This window comes from Syngnathus typhle, linkage group LG15, assembly GCF_033458585.1.
Source record: "Syngnathus typhle isolate RoL2023-S1 ecotype Sweden linkage group LG15, RoL_Styp_1.0, whole genome shotgun sequence".
NCBI classification, from domain to species: Eukaryota; Metazoa; Chordata; class Actinopteri; order Syngnathiformes; family Syngnathidae; genus Syngnathus; species Syngnathus typhle.
In genome coordinates, this window is record NC_083752.1 from 1826848 (window position 1) to 1842380 (window position 15533).

At 42.5% G+C, this 15533-nt stretch overlaps 1 long non-coding RNA gene across 1 annotated transcript in view; it reads left to right on the forward strand.

Moving 5' to 3' along the window:
- LOC133168152 (uncharacterized) overlaps window positions 1-15533 on the forward strand; it is a 64592-nt gene that overhangs the window by 17637 nt on the left and 31422 nt on the right. The gene's annotated exons all lie outside the window — the stretch shown is intronic.

Here is a 15533-nt window from a genome sequence, read left to right on the forward strand (position 1 = left end):
TTCTCATTTTCATTGCACTATAAAATATAACAATAAGCCGTACGTGACGATATTTCGATGCTCCATCGGGAAATGTGGCTCAAAACACTAGCTCTGCTTAACGGCTTGCAGACTTTGCTCTTTACAGCGCTTTCTGCACTTTTCGTTGAGGCTGTGATGGAATTGAATCATACCGTAATTTTCGGACTATAAGTCGCGGTTATTTTCATAGTTTAGGTGGGGGGGGGGCGACTTATACTCAGGAGCGACTTATATACATATATGGGTTTTTTTCTTCACTTTTTTGGGCATTTTATGGCTGGTGCGACTTATACTCCGGTGCGACTTATAGTCCAAAAATTACGGTAATTGATTTTGACCTGAGCATGTTCACGCTGTGATTACTACGTGAATACATATGTAGATATTAGCAAACACACAAATGGTTGTTCCACCAGACTCAGTAGCTGAGAACATGCAATTGTATGGCTTTTGAGACGCTTCAAGTTTTCTATCCGTCTGAATAATGCAGAGGGAGAGAGAGAGCACTTTGGAAGAAAGTCATCCGACGCATTTGGTAAACAAATATCTGGGCAGGTTGAAGCAGATGGCTTTAAATCAGAAAACAAGAGAGGAGAGTTGGGGAGCGGACTAATGATGTAGAAAGAAAGGTGAGTGGCTCTTAAATGTGAGAGGACAAGAGGAGTGTAAACATTCCCGGAGAAAAGCTGAAAAAGTCAAAGAAAAGCCCAGATAGAGAGATGAATCACGAGTCATTCTGTTTGCAGAAGAAAGCCTTGCCGTAATTCTCTATTGGAGTCCTTTTGATGCGCCGATGCTTAAATAGAAACTCGGGCCACATTCTTCACGCTCCTGAGTGGATGGAACTGACATTTCAGTTAGTTGTGGCATTTGGAGAAAAGAGGAGACGAGATGCTACAAGTGTTTCCTAGCAACAGTTCTCTGCAGAAGCTCTCCCACGTGAACGCCCCCACTCCCAGCAGCCCCTAAACGCACCCACCCACACCCCCTCTGAACTCCCTCCCTGCCCAAGATAGGAGTTGCAGCAATGCACCACTTGCTTCAGACCTGGAATGCATTTTAATTCCACACCATCAGGCCTCCATGGAAGCCACATTGACCCCCTCCTTTGCCCAATGCGTGGATTAAAAATATATTTTCATCCATTTAAAAGCTGTGCGATTAAAATGCACTTCTAGTGCCCTTTTATTATGCGACTCAGGTGAAGAGGGCGTTGCACAAACATCTAGCACGTGCAGTACGGCTGAGCGAGTTGATAGTGAAATGGTGCTGGCAGCAGACAGAGGGCACTAAAGTCTGAAGAATCAACGGATGGATGGGAGGGTGGGCAGATGACTCCTGATCTAGAGGGAACAAAAACGACATTTAGATTAAGGATTCAGCCATCCGTTTTCTGGCACGCTTTTCCTCACGAGGGTCACAGGTGGTGTTACACCCTGGAGGTCTGGACTGGTTGGCAGACCACTGCAGTACAGTAAATGTTATCTGCAATTCTATTTCTCAACATTACATTCATCCGCTGAATCCCGCAGATGCTAAAAAAGTCCCGGCAGGCTATGCGTAACTAGTTTGTTATTGAGAAGTCAGGACAGAATGCCAGAGCAGACCTACAGAACATTGTGGGTCAAAATGATGAATTCACAGGGGGATGGATTGTGCGGCGGCGATCAAAGCGTGATTGATGAAGCATTGCAGACAAGAGCGAGCATATCAAAGCCAGCAGGGAGGGTGACGAAATCATCGCCTGCAGCTTTGGCCAAAACGATGATGGGGAACGAGGAGATGAATGAAGATTGAAACAAATATGTCATCCTAATGTTGGCTGGGTTCATTCAGATACAGCTTTCAAAGTTTGTGCGGGCAATCTAATATAAGCTCTGGGCCCTACCAGGTCCCCCATCCATCTATTGAAGACCGCCCGAACAGACTAAGCCTTAAAAAATAACCCTTTCCCTCATGCAGCTTCCGAGCTGAATCTTTATTCGAAATCCGTTTCACAAAGCGGCATGCAATTACATCCACGTTATCAGTAATTACGGACTTTTCAAGTCCTTCAATGTTGCTTCGGCGTGTAATTAGTCTTTATAAGCTACCTGCTACACATCATTAGCGCTGTTCCCGTACACTTGCCTCCAGAGCATCTGCAGAACAACGGAAGATGATTATTGTTTGGCCATAAAGTATTAATTAAAGTTGTGTTGGGATACACACAGAGAAGGTTCTGCGGTGTCTCTCTTGTCAATCGTCCCTTCAGGGTCAGGCGAGTGCTGGAGCTATTTTGGACAAGGTTTACCCTCAGTCATGAGTTTAAATGATGACTTTTGAATCCTAAGAAATACCTGACCGGGACTTGATTGTCCATGACTGTGTGGTTTCGATTTTGCTTTGCCCCTGAAGATGGCAGTAATCATCCACAGAAGGAGCCAGGCCCTCGAGGAGGCACGTTGCAAACCCACAGCTCCCCTGACTTAATTACATAGCACTCTCATGCCACGGAACGTGATCGTTCAAAGAGTATGTGGCTGGATGGCAAGAGAGATGTTCAAAGTCAGATAAGGAAAAAAAATAGCAGAAGAAACTGCGGGAGCGCATTTGTTTTGCTTTTGCAAATAATGGTGTCATCTTCCCCTGCTGCGATTCTCCAAACATCATCACACTTTTGTCAGCGAGCACATAAAAGACCATTTTCACCACACCGAAACATTAAAAAAATTATTTAAATTAAGCCGAGCGCTACCTGAACCTGATTTTGAGTACGTCACCGCGAATGATGACAATCGTTCTTTTCCAAGTCCTTTCGGGTGAACAGAACAAAAACTAAATTGAACTGTTATTTTATACTTTATGGGTCTTGACAATACAACAAGTATAGACATACAAATCATATCAGTGTTCATGATAACATTTTTGTATTTATTTATATGTGGGGTATCTTTGTGTCGATTCATATTTACTTCCAAATGGGGAAAAAAAAACAAGCTAGGGAAAGAGAGTGAGAAACGACTTGAGCGAGCGGGGCGAAAAAGCCAACCAGACACATGGATGCTGTTAACAGGAGTCATTAGTGTCACCAGTCAGATATACTAAATAGTTTCAAGAATGCACAAGGGTGCCTTTTTTGGCCCACTTAGCACAAAAAACATTGACCAGCCCGCTGTAGAAAGCTCAGTATGTGACGGTAGTAGTATATCCAATTTGTGCCTTTCTCCCATGGCGCTAATGTAGCATGCAGGAAAAAGTCGACTTGGCCAATGGAATCACCCGCGCTTTGACTATTTTTGCCGAATGATTGGATTGGGAAAAGTCATTATTTTACACACAAACATAGCTAATGAGGGTGATACTATTTGAGACTAGCAATCACAATCACCTCTCTTGGGTCAAATATTGTTCCCGGTAATGCTTGTTTCCATTTTTATTTTCCCTACGCCCCAGGAAGTCAGGTGTCAGAAGCAACACGGGCCATTAGTGCAAATAGCAACTGCTGAGATTTGTTTTCTGGGTGGGAACGCTACCTGTGACTGACATTTAGGAGAATCAAACTCAAGAGGGAGTGAAATGGAAAGTCAAAACAGGAGATGGATACTCGGCATTCAATTACAAATGATTGAAAGAGTCTTTAGTGATCGAAGGCAGACATTTCCTATGGTCTGGAATGTACGTCACATCCAATCAGGAATGATCAACCTTACCTGAGACGGACCGTGCTCTTCCATGGCGACATCTCTTATTTTATTCTCCGCCGCTATCCCGTATTCAATTTTTCCCGGAATTAAATTAGCAGAATGGCCGTGAACTCCATCAGTATTGATTTGAAGTCTCTTAAAAGCTTCATGACCTGATAGTACTTCTCCAAGATGTTCTCATAGCGTCTGAGGGTGCTATTTTTCACATTCTCTGAAAAGTGGTAGACTTTGATTTTGTTTTGCTCGTCAAAAACTGAACTTAAATGCATCGTAACAAACCACTTGATCGGTTTTGTTTCTTAAGTTGAAAGAGTGTAAATAGGAACATTTTACGGCCTGGTGGAATAATGAATGACAGAGAAGCATTAAACCGAATAGCTAAGTGCATTTTTATAGGCATCTTGAGCCAATTAACTAAACCTGTTTGGTAAGTTGATGGTCTCATATATTTGTTTGCTTGTTTTTCTTTTATTATGACGTTTAAAGATGATTCATAATGGAAGTGCGTCAGTATAAAATTCAAAATTATTTCAAAATTCATGACCACTATTGAATGTTTTGTTGCCTGACTTTATTGTCACTCAAATGTAAATTCAGGACTGTTGGTCCTCATTTGCATTTTTCAAGTCATTTTGGCCATTTGTCTTTTTAAGGACATGGATGAAAACTAATTCATTTGGTGGATGGGAAATGACCATACATTTTTGTTCTCAGCGAGGTCTTTGGGGATATCTGCAGAGTCGGTCTCTAGCTTCTACCTCCTTTTCTTTCAGGCTTCTTTTAATGCTGCTCACAATAGCAGCAAAGCAGCACAATGTTGTGTGATTGGCAGTGAAGAAAATGTCTGAAAATTGGCTCGCTCTGACAGAAACTCGGATTCTTACGACCTTCGGCTCGGTTATCTCGCGGAAAGATACTCAGGTATTGATATCTTTAAAAATAATGGGGTTCTTTTTGCGATATAGTGAAATCCCCTAAGGTTTGATAAAAAAACGGAGTGATAGACTGGCCACAAGATTCGACTGCTTTGTCCAATTCACAAGCCGTCTTCTGTCAAGATCACATGTTTCTTGCTTAGTATGAAAAAGTCTGGGGAAGTTCAGTCAAGGACTGCAAGAGCAGAGCGGCGTGTCACTTTTGTCTTTGAGTCATTAATTAGTCATAGAACCAAGACAGGTCACGAGCTGACCAGTGTTCTTTCTGCTTCATAAAAAATGTATTATCGGGAAGGCTCCAGGCTTCCATGAATAAGATTAACTCCAGAAAAAAAAAAAAAGACATTTCATATAAAAGTGAAAATATGTGACACTTTAAGACACTGAACAGTTTTGTGGAAAGTTGCCTTCAGTGACTGCATGGAAAACATAGCTCGGCAGGGGCCGCTTATCAAGTGTGTGACGTTAATGAACCATTCTTGAGATCTCAACGCTTTTGGCAGTTAAATAACTCCATCCACGCTAAGCTGATGTAGAGCGAATGCTGGACTCAGCAATGAGTTTCGTGATGACTCTTCAACCTTCTTCCGTTTATAGACGGGCTATTTGACAACCTGACATCTCCTGCGAGCCAGACATTTGATTTAAGGTAAACGATTTAAGAGGGAGTCTTTGGATCGCAAAGTGAGTGCCACCTTTGCAAATGGAAATGTTCCAAGGGCAGGAAGAGGAGAACATGGAAAGAAAGTCAAGCATTAAAAGTAAGGAGGTTCGTGGCATGAGAGCAGAACCCGTTTCAGCATGTGGGCACCGAGGTGCAAGAGGAGAGGGAACACATGGGGGGGTATGTCGACGTCCCTCCTCATCGCGTCCAAAGGGACAAATCACCTGCTGAACAAAGCCAATGGGCACCAACGGCGCCCCGTTCATGATTAATAGGGCTGTCACTTGCTACAAATGCAGTGCTGTGTATGTGACCCCTTTTAGACAAGCACAAGCGCAGCCTCTGCCTCTTGCTTCTTATGTAAAAGGGAGGACCAACAGCTCAATTGCATCCTGGTTTCTTCTCACCCAGCCACTGCAAATGTCTTTTTTGCTTCAACCGGACTGCCTCGCTTAACCTGAGGTGTTCGTCCCAGGTGGATCCAAAAATCAGGATGACGCAACAACTAAAGATATACATTCGGGATGTTCAAACGGAAATACATCCGACCCGAGATGGTAGAGGAAACTCAAAACGAAGGTCAACGATGTTTATTTTCCTTCTGAGGGCCCGGTCTCAATTGCAGTTGCCGAGGCAAATTGTTCCACGTTGAATGATATCCACGTCAAGACGCGTGACGATGATTGATGCCGAGCGTGGAGATGAAGCCATTAATTAAAAGCACAACTCTGACTAGCCCAGCATTCAACAGCCTTGCCCGGAAATGACAAGTTGTGGCGAAATTTAATTCCGAAGCTTCATTCCCCGCCGCACGTCATCCGAAACCTCCCAAAGCGAGTTAGAAGATAGTTGGAGAACAATCTCTGCAAGATTAAATTCCCCTCCAGCTACATTTCCACCTCTCTAATATCTGATCCCTGATGAAGGGTGTGTGGGGGGGAGGGACATTATCACTTTCTCAAATATCAAGTTACTTTCAAGGCTGGTCCTCATCCGCTATTTGTAAAATGTTGCAATTCCAAAAGAGTAGTAGGACGTATTAACTTGAGTTTTGTTTATGCTAACGAGCTCACGTTATGAAATGAAAACAAGAGCCACCGTTGGTGCTTCTGTTGGTGGTCAAACATCCAGGCAAAAAAAGGATCGGTATGAGCTAAGCTTATCTGCTTTTCCGCCGGCAGCTTATTACTCGGGAAGGAAACATCAGCAGGATGCACTGACTGTATGTTACGTCATCCATCAAGTAGGAAAAGTTGCATTTTTATTTTCTATGGAAAAGCGAGCGTATGTCCCTTAATGGCTTCCCGCCCGCTTGACTAATTAGCAGTCCGACACAAATGAGGCGAGCGGCTTTGGAGAAAATGCTATGCATGCAAGTTACACAACAAACTGCCAAGCGGCGTTGTTTGAGTGCTCCTGAGAGCTCTGCTGGTTGTTATCATTTTTAGAAAATGTCATTATTATTCTGTTTTTTAGTGGGAGGTTACTCTCACCAACAAACTTCCCGCAGCTGAGATTCAACCCCCCCGAGCCTCAGAACTGTGAGGCACGTGTGCTAACCACTACTTTTTCATTCGTGTATGATCCTGTCTTTCAGTTTGGGAGTTTGATGAAGTCATTTCTCCGCAGGAAATACCGAGTTCGATCATGTTTTCCGTGTCCGCAGCCTGGCTTTGCATTGGCGTCCTTTAACGCGACTTGACAAGCACCTCAAGTGCCAACTACCGTCATTTTCGGACTATAAGTCGCACCAGCCATAAAATGCCCAGAAAAGTGAAAAAAAAACATATATATGTATATAAGTCGCTCCTGAGTATAAGTCGCCCCCCCACCCAAACTATGAAAAAAAACCGCGACTTATAGTCCGAAAATTACGGTACTTTATATTCTTGAGTGCTTTTGACACTTTAAGCAGCACTCAAATGTCAGCAACATACGGCAATCGTTTGAGAGCAGACTGCCAACGTTCACCCCAACTCCCTTCACGCCACTACTTAAAAACTGCAATTTGCTCACAACTGCTGTCCTCATCATTAGTGCGGACTTGGCGATTACCTATGTTGTTTCTTCCTTTTGGCCTGCTGGCAAAGCTCTCAATTGCTTCTCCTTGAAGAAAGCCAAATCCTCCCGTGCATCACCAATTGCACTTTGATGGATCCAAGCATGCCAGACAAGCAAGCACAACATGAAGTAACAAATGTAACTCCTTGACAATGAGCATGCTCATTGAGCAAATCCAGCAATAATTCAAGTCTGCACCCCCCCCTCCAATCGTGATGAAGCATCGATCTGCTTTCCGAGCGCCTCTGTCCCACCCCGATTAAGTCGGGTTGCTCCGATGTGTCGACTGCACTTCTAAGACAAATAAATCGTACTTGATTTGAATCCGACAGTTGCGGACAAACAAATGCAAGCGCACGTCGAGAACGGGCAGATGATCGATCAGCGACGGCGCCGACATGCTAATGTGTCGGGTGATTGTGGCCGAGCCTGAAACAACAAACGTTGCGTGGGTCGCAACCTCCATTTAAGCCTGACGCTTGCCTAACGTCTTCCTACCCCAGACACCTAAATTTAGATTTACCGTATTTTCCGCCCTATAAGGCGCACCTAAAAACCTGAAATTTTCTCAAAAACCAACAGTGTGCCTTATAGTCCGGTGCGCCTTATATATGGATCAAATTCCTAAATTTAAAATGGCCCAAAGCATTGTGTCATGAAATCGATCATAAGTGGCCCGCTGAAGACTATGAATCATGACTCAAAAAGACTATGGATCAATATTTTATGATTATAAAGTAATTTGTTCCGTCTGAAGTTGAAATAAAAAAGATAAAATGGAGAATGATTTGATTTGGATTAAAAATCTGACATGATGCATTAATGGTGCGCCTTATAGTCCGGTGCGCCTTATATAAGGATAAAGTTTTAAAATGGGCCATTCATTGAAGGTGCGCCTTATAGTCCGGTGCGCCTTATAGGCCGGAAAATACGATATTAGAATGTTTTTGTACAAGAAAAATGTGCGGACATGACTAAAGAAACATTTCGGTTGTGTAAGTTTTCACAGTGCTCCCAAATCTGACCATTTTTTATCAACTTGAAAATGTGATGACAGTTTTACATGACTTTCAATTAATTGTCTCGAGGAGAGGAAATAAATTGATTTGCTTCACGCTCCATTTACCGTTCCGCCATATAACCTTGGTCCCGGGGGTTCCCCCTTGATGAAGAGCAATGTAAAAAAGATGAAGAGGGCTCACTGTGTTCTATTAGTTGGCGGGACATTTTAGCTTAGTCAGCATACGGTCCCCATGTCATTTGATTATTAAAGCAATGTCATCATATGGCTAAAAAGTGAAAATTGCCCCAGTGTTTATATTGCGCAGACGCGGAACAAAACTTTTACATACAGCAATGATGATCATTACTGCATGCTGAAATTGTCCACTTAGCTGCTATAAAGACAACATTTCCCCATTGTGGGACTAATAAAGGCTTATTGTATTCTACTCTATTCACTCGCTGAAGGCAGAAAAATGCTGTTTCCCCATTTCTGTTTGTGCAGAACAACATAACGGGCGGGAGAAAAAACAAATTGGGAAATGTTTGCTTTTGAAAAGTGCATGAAAGAAGATTGCTTATGTTTTCTTGACGCGTAAATGGGGGGAACCTGCATTGCATGACGGAAACAGGTGCCACGATTGTGGTTTTAAAATGATTAATTATAGTTCCAAGGCGGAAAGTTTTGGCTCGACCAATTTTTGTGTTCGACTTAACCGCGTTAGCCGGCTCCCCCCCCTGCCCGTGAAAGTGGAATGAAACTGTCAGGAGCGATTGTTCAACACCTCCAAAATAGAAGGTTGGGTAGATATTCTTCCATCAAAAACATCTGTTACGTGTGATGAAACAGGCATCATCACGCGCTGGCATCAGGAAGCAGAGTGACATATCCAGTCAGAAAGAGAACATTGACATGCTGCAGGCTGTAACGGTTCACAGCCTTTTCTCACTGTGATGGATGGCCTTGTGCGCCAGGCTCCAGTTCTTCCCCTCCCTTAGGCTCCACTCGCTCCTGTGACACTGTTTTACTTTGAAATGATCTGAACTTGACTTTGTATGAAATTGAGAAGCAAAAATACATGAAAACAATGCCTTGCTATGAGGTGAACCTCTTCTCCACCTATTTCTGCTTCCATTATTAGAAAAAAATCAATTCAACCATATATTGGCTTAATATTATAAATGTGCCGTCTTTTTATCCAAAAGAGGAGTACAGCCTGCTCCAAATAACAGAAGGATGCATTCAGTCTACCGTGATGTATTCACTCTAGCGTGCCCTCGGGTAAGATCATTAAGACGTAGAACTGGATGGCTGTCTAGTCCTCCTCATCCCGCTTTGATCTGTGAGCTGTCCCAAAATACCGACCAAAGACTGAAAATACACATTTGTAACATATGCTCACATCTTCCAGGTTGGGCGTGCGATTAAGAATTATTTTGCGTTACGCCGCGACACGACAGCTTGCTGATGTATTCGGATCATGTTGATAGCACAAGGTACAGAATTTTTTGGAACATCCGGTTATGGATTGGAAACATCTTGTGTGTGGGGGAGGAGCTTGGTGTTCAATTTGTATGCGGCATAGCAGCTAAATGCTGCTTCACCATGTTTGCTTTGAACTCTGGCTTCCACGAATTGATCCAAGCCAGCTGACCTTTAGAGCCCTACTAGGTTCATATTCCATTGATTCGAAATCGGTTCTACTGACTGAGCGAGCCGGTGTAAAGCTTTTAGGATGGTTTTGATCTCTTTGGTTCGGTAGCTTTTGCGTGGATTAACATTTGTAAACAGTCAATTAAAATGAGTCCTTTGCCCGCGAGGATTTTTTTAAATGTCATCAAATGATGACTCAAGCAATTCTTCTTCTAAAAACAAACCAAAAGTAAGCAGCTCATGGCAAGCCACTGCAAAGTTCTCCAAACAATGAAGCGAGTTGACAGTGAGTGATGGTGGAAGGAATGTAATAAAGGTCAGCAAGACACGGGGGCTGAACGCTTCTTACACGCACTTTTATGCAAATGAGGTTGACTGTTTTTGTCTCACCACCTGAAGGACAAAAGTTTAACCTCTCCCTCTTCCAGCCGTGTTTCTCATTAGCACCCCGCGCAAGGACAAGATGTAAAAGCAGTTTTCATTAGACTGAAAAGGAGCCGGTTTAAATCAAGATGACATATTTTGTGGAACTTCTTGTAAAATGAGATTCAGGTTGAGAAAATCGTGTACAGCTCTTGGGTCAGATTGACTATAGCCAACACCAGGTGTACTATGTTAATGATGTCATACATTTCAGAGGAAATTCTGCATTGTTGTAAAAGACCTTTATGGTGGCCAATGGCATTATAAAACACCATTTTGTTGGTTAATCAACTACGGATCATCATTGTATAGTGGACTTAGGGGCTGATAATAGGACAGCAACGTGGAGCTATTTCTATGACCCTGCTTTAGAAGCGGGCTAATATTTAAGCCAGGCAGGGCTCATGTGGGAACATTGAGATGATCCATTGATGACATTTGCATCATGACCTCCTGTTGTTCCGCATGAGCCTGCAGATATAATTGTGTCTGCACAGGCGGCCACGGATGCTAGTTATAAATACAGTACAACATTGCCTTCTGTTACATCCATGAAAACATGATTGGTATTTATGACACCCGTGTGATCATTCTTTTCCATTTTGCATTGTCCGACAGACAATGTCTGACTGCTAACGGGCTGGCCTCTTGCTATTGGCCTGCTCTTTGTAGAACGAGCCACTGGTTTTACGCCATTGCTCATTTCACCTGGGATAGCCAGGAGGGGAACTGTGTGCTATCCGATAAAGTCCAACATCAATAAAACTGGACAGATCATAGATGTACTCTATGCAACATACCACTGTGCTGTATTTATCATGACTGGTTTATTCGTCATGTTTAAAACTATTGTGGTCTCCTTTCATTTGGGAATGACCCATATTCGATCCAGCTTTGGCACATGTTTCCCAGAGCTTCAAAGCACAAAGCCCAGATGAAGCAAATCTTCAATTTCCTGCCGGTGTTATTGGCCTGCTAGAAAGGTGGAAGCAAGGTCAGGCACACAGACAAAAGCTTCAATTGTTATCACAAAGCAGCAATATGTTTTTTTTTGGTGGGGGGGTTAAAACTTTAGGGAGGAGTAAAAGTGTTGTTTCTGTTTAAAGATGAAGTGCTACTATGCTTACTCAGCACAATTTGTATTTCATTATCACTAAGGTGATTTAAAAGCTCAATTTCCCCAAAGCAGTATGGTTCAATTTATTTTGGTGCAGTACACATTGACTTGACATTCACTTAAAAGAAAACAAAAAATACCTCCTGCAATATAAATTCCCGCGTAGGACTAATTATCACACACAGAACCCATTTGAAACATGTTGCTAACCAAAACAGCAGCACCATGAGGGCCATTCTAGTTGACTCAATGTCCAAAGAGCATCATGGTCCACACTATGTGTAGCTTCTGAGGGTCCACTGTACAACAAAAGAAGTGGATGATTCCCTGTGGTTGTCTATGGCCATGAATTTTTCAAGCGTAAGAACCTCAGTAAATTGCGTGGTTAGTTTATACAGCTCTGAGAGAAATACGTTTAATCATAAAACCATTACAAGGCATCGGAATGACGAAAGCGCGTTCCCGGGGACTGAGGCGACGGTTGGCTTATTGCACGTTATGTTTCGCCCCATCCTCGATGCACGAGCGAGCAGATGAATATGTGCCACGCTGAATTCTTTACAGATGATTTCTCTCATTAATTTGCAGTCTGCAGATGTTCCTAATTCATCACAGTGCTAACCTCCTGCCGCCGCAGCTGTTGGAGGTGGGGACGCTTGTGTGTGTGTGTATGCGAGTGTAAACATTCGGCCGACGCGGGGATGTGTTGCTCGCGGACGTTTGTGGTAACGCCGTGATTGTGTCGGCGCAGTATTGTAGGAGCAAGTGGAGCTTGAGTTGCACAGTCGGCCACAGTGATTCTTCCAGACGGACTAAAAAGCTGGAGACATTGTGGATTAGGCAACTTTCAAACAAGATTCTGAATTGGCCAGCTGACTTTTGAATGGCGACAGATTTCAAGTCTGGCCGGGTATCATTAATCACGGGGAAATGAAAAGCGATGGGCCATTTACAGGATTTTCTGTCGTGTCAGAAACTTGGACTCAATCTCAATACCACCTCTGCCCTCTAGAAATGAGAAGCGAGATTTTGCCAATTAGTTTTCAAATTCAAGGGTAGGACCACAAAAAGGGATGTGCCGAAAGCCTCTGTGTCCTTCTATCACAAAATAAGTCTTGGTTTCTAATCATATGTTGTAGATGTAAAGTTCAGAGCTAACTCCAGCACACTCCCAAGTGAGAAGTCATTGTGCCCACGTGACCTGTAAACTGAAAGGTTAAGAGCTGTTCCCATAGATAATGGATTGGCTATATTGATCCTGCTAAGGTGTTAATTAGGGATTACTTTATATATAATTTCGCCTAATTGAGTGAACTGGAGGCCTCAGCGGTGGCTCACAGACAGTGCTTGTTAGACAGATAATTGCCTCTCGCGAAGCCTTGTTCACATGCCTCCGCTCAAAGTAACTGTACACTCCGAGCTTGTTTGTTGGAGGAATGGGAACTGGTGGGTCAGAGCTCTTCATTATCGCAATCAGCACGGAGATGCTCCGAATCAAACGGCGCGGCATGAGCTCAGGAAAGTATGTCGGAACATCACCGAATGCGCTGGGACGTTGAATGTGTCCTGAAGTGAATTGACCTGTCAGGAAAAGAATTCATTAATGTCACCCCCCCAAGCATGTCTTCAACGTTATTTTACCATCATACGGTTTTTCACACCAATTTCACAGTCTGTTGTTGTGTTCCTACCGCCTGACGTGTACGAAATGGAAAAGTGACAAGAACTGCATGAAACATCTTTTCTCCAATTTCCACCTAACGGCACGTGTCGCTGACTGTGTGCTGAGCGGCGTGTGTATGTGTGTTACTTGGTGAGCCAGGTTGTGCCATTTGAGCCCGGTCAGTCTCGTAAGGCCATATGTCTTGTTTGGGGGAGTTTGAGCTGCGGCGACTTGAACCTGTGGTCAACCACTCGCGGCCAACTGCCGCACCATATGGAGGTGAATAAAAGTGAACGATTTCTTAGCCGTGTTAAGATGAATTTATAATGTGTCTTTACCTCATTAGGAAACAATGCATAGTCACTGGGAAACCACATCTAATTATTCTAGAAGAAAAAAGAAAATACCCTAAAAATGCCTTTATGGTCAAAATTGTATTTCTCAAATAATGGCCCGTACTTAATACCTTAATGGACAATGTGTTTCAATTACCGTATTTTCCGGACTATAAGGCGCACCTTCAATGAATGGCCCATTTTAAAACTTAATCCTTATATAAGGCGCACCGGACTATAAGGCGCCCCATTAATGCATCATGTCAGATTTTGAATCCAAATCAAATCATTCTCCATTTTATCTTTTTTATTTCAACTTCAGATGCAACAAATGACTTTATAATCACAAAATAATGATCCATAGTCTTTTTGATTCATGATTCATAGTCTTCAGCAGGCCTTATGCTTGATTTCATGACACAATGCTTCGGGCCAGTTTGAATTTAGGAATTTAGTCCATATATAAGGTGCACTGGACTATAAGGCACACTGTCGGCTTTTGAGAAGATTTTAGGTTGTTAGGTGCGCCTTATAGTCCGGAAAATACGGTACTTGCAGTTTTCTTCCTCCACACAATAAAATAAATGTCTTTTTCCACTTTATTTCTATATTTAAAAAAAGTGAGTAAATGTACTCGCTTCAGGTCATTGACACCATCACACAGCATTAACTGCTGAGCCCATTTGAGCTGCATTGATGAACTTAACACTCTCAAAAGAATTTAAGTGTGGAGATTTATTGCATGTTGTAAAGTAGTCGCTGCCCGCTTTGGGTAATGTGTGCGTCCGTAATTATGTCCCGGCAGGTATGTGTTATTAGTTAACCGTAAGTCACTTTTTATTGGTAGACAAAAAAGTGAGTCGATGAAATGCTTTTGAATATGATTCTCAAAATGTGTTTGCAAATATTAGCCTTATAAACATAGATATGAAGATTGATAGACTAACGTAGATACAAATACGTATAGATGTACTGTAGATAGTCGATGTATAGATGTACAGACATAGATAGCTATCAACTTTGTTTCCGCGAGTGCCATTAAATGTCCACAGATCACGCATAAACAATCGTATTAATAATGTATAACAAGCAACAAAGAGCAGCAATGAGGAGGGATTAAATTAGCTTGAAATCGAATTTAGATGCGGGGAGATGGGGAAAAACAATCTGATTTAGACGTTATATGGCAAACAAGATAAAGAAAAGTGAAAATGTAAATATGATGATAATTTGAGAAACAAATGAATAATCTACACTGTATAAGAGGATAAATATATTGATTTAAAGATGGTGATGTCGTGGAACAGTCTAGTGCTCAGACATAGTCCATTTTATTTAATCAGATATTAAAAAATTGTTTTCAACTTTTAACTGTGTTATGGAATTTAATTTTGTCGAGCAGTCACAACCCTGCCAGTTGACCTATGCGGGTCAGAAAATGAAGCGTCCCATTGGAATCATTCATAAGGAGGAGTACGCTATGCTGCTATAATAGACTGCATAATCACAATACCTGCCTTGGCTGTAATAGCTTGGCTCTATTGTGGAAACGTATAGCTCCCTTTCCGCATATCATCCTCGCGCGGTATTTATTTTTGTGTGCATGAATGTGTATGTGTGTATGTTTAAGGCCGAATGGAAAGAATGACTTTTCCCTTTGAGATTGCATGGCTTTTGGTATTATGCCTTACACAGAACGTGAACTCCGAGGATGCAAAGCATTTTCATTCCTGATCACATGTATAGCGCAGGATGGAAATTTCCAAAAGAAAGCTCATGCATTTAAGTTCAAGTCAAAGAAAAAGCAGAAGTGCTCCTACATACTTATTACTGTTTGCCTTGTTGAAGGCCAGTGGATTTTTATCAGATGTGCATCAGGTTTCCTTTGCTTCATCTTTTTCTTTTGTCTTCTTCTTATCAGCCAACTCAGTCTGTTTATGACAGCTTCCCTTTTGGTTATTCTCAGTGGGAA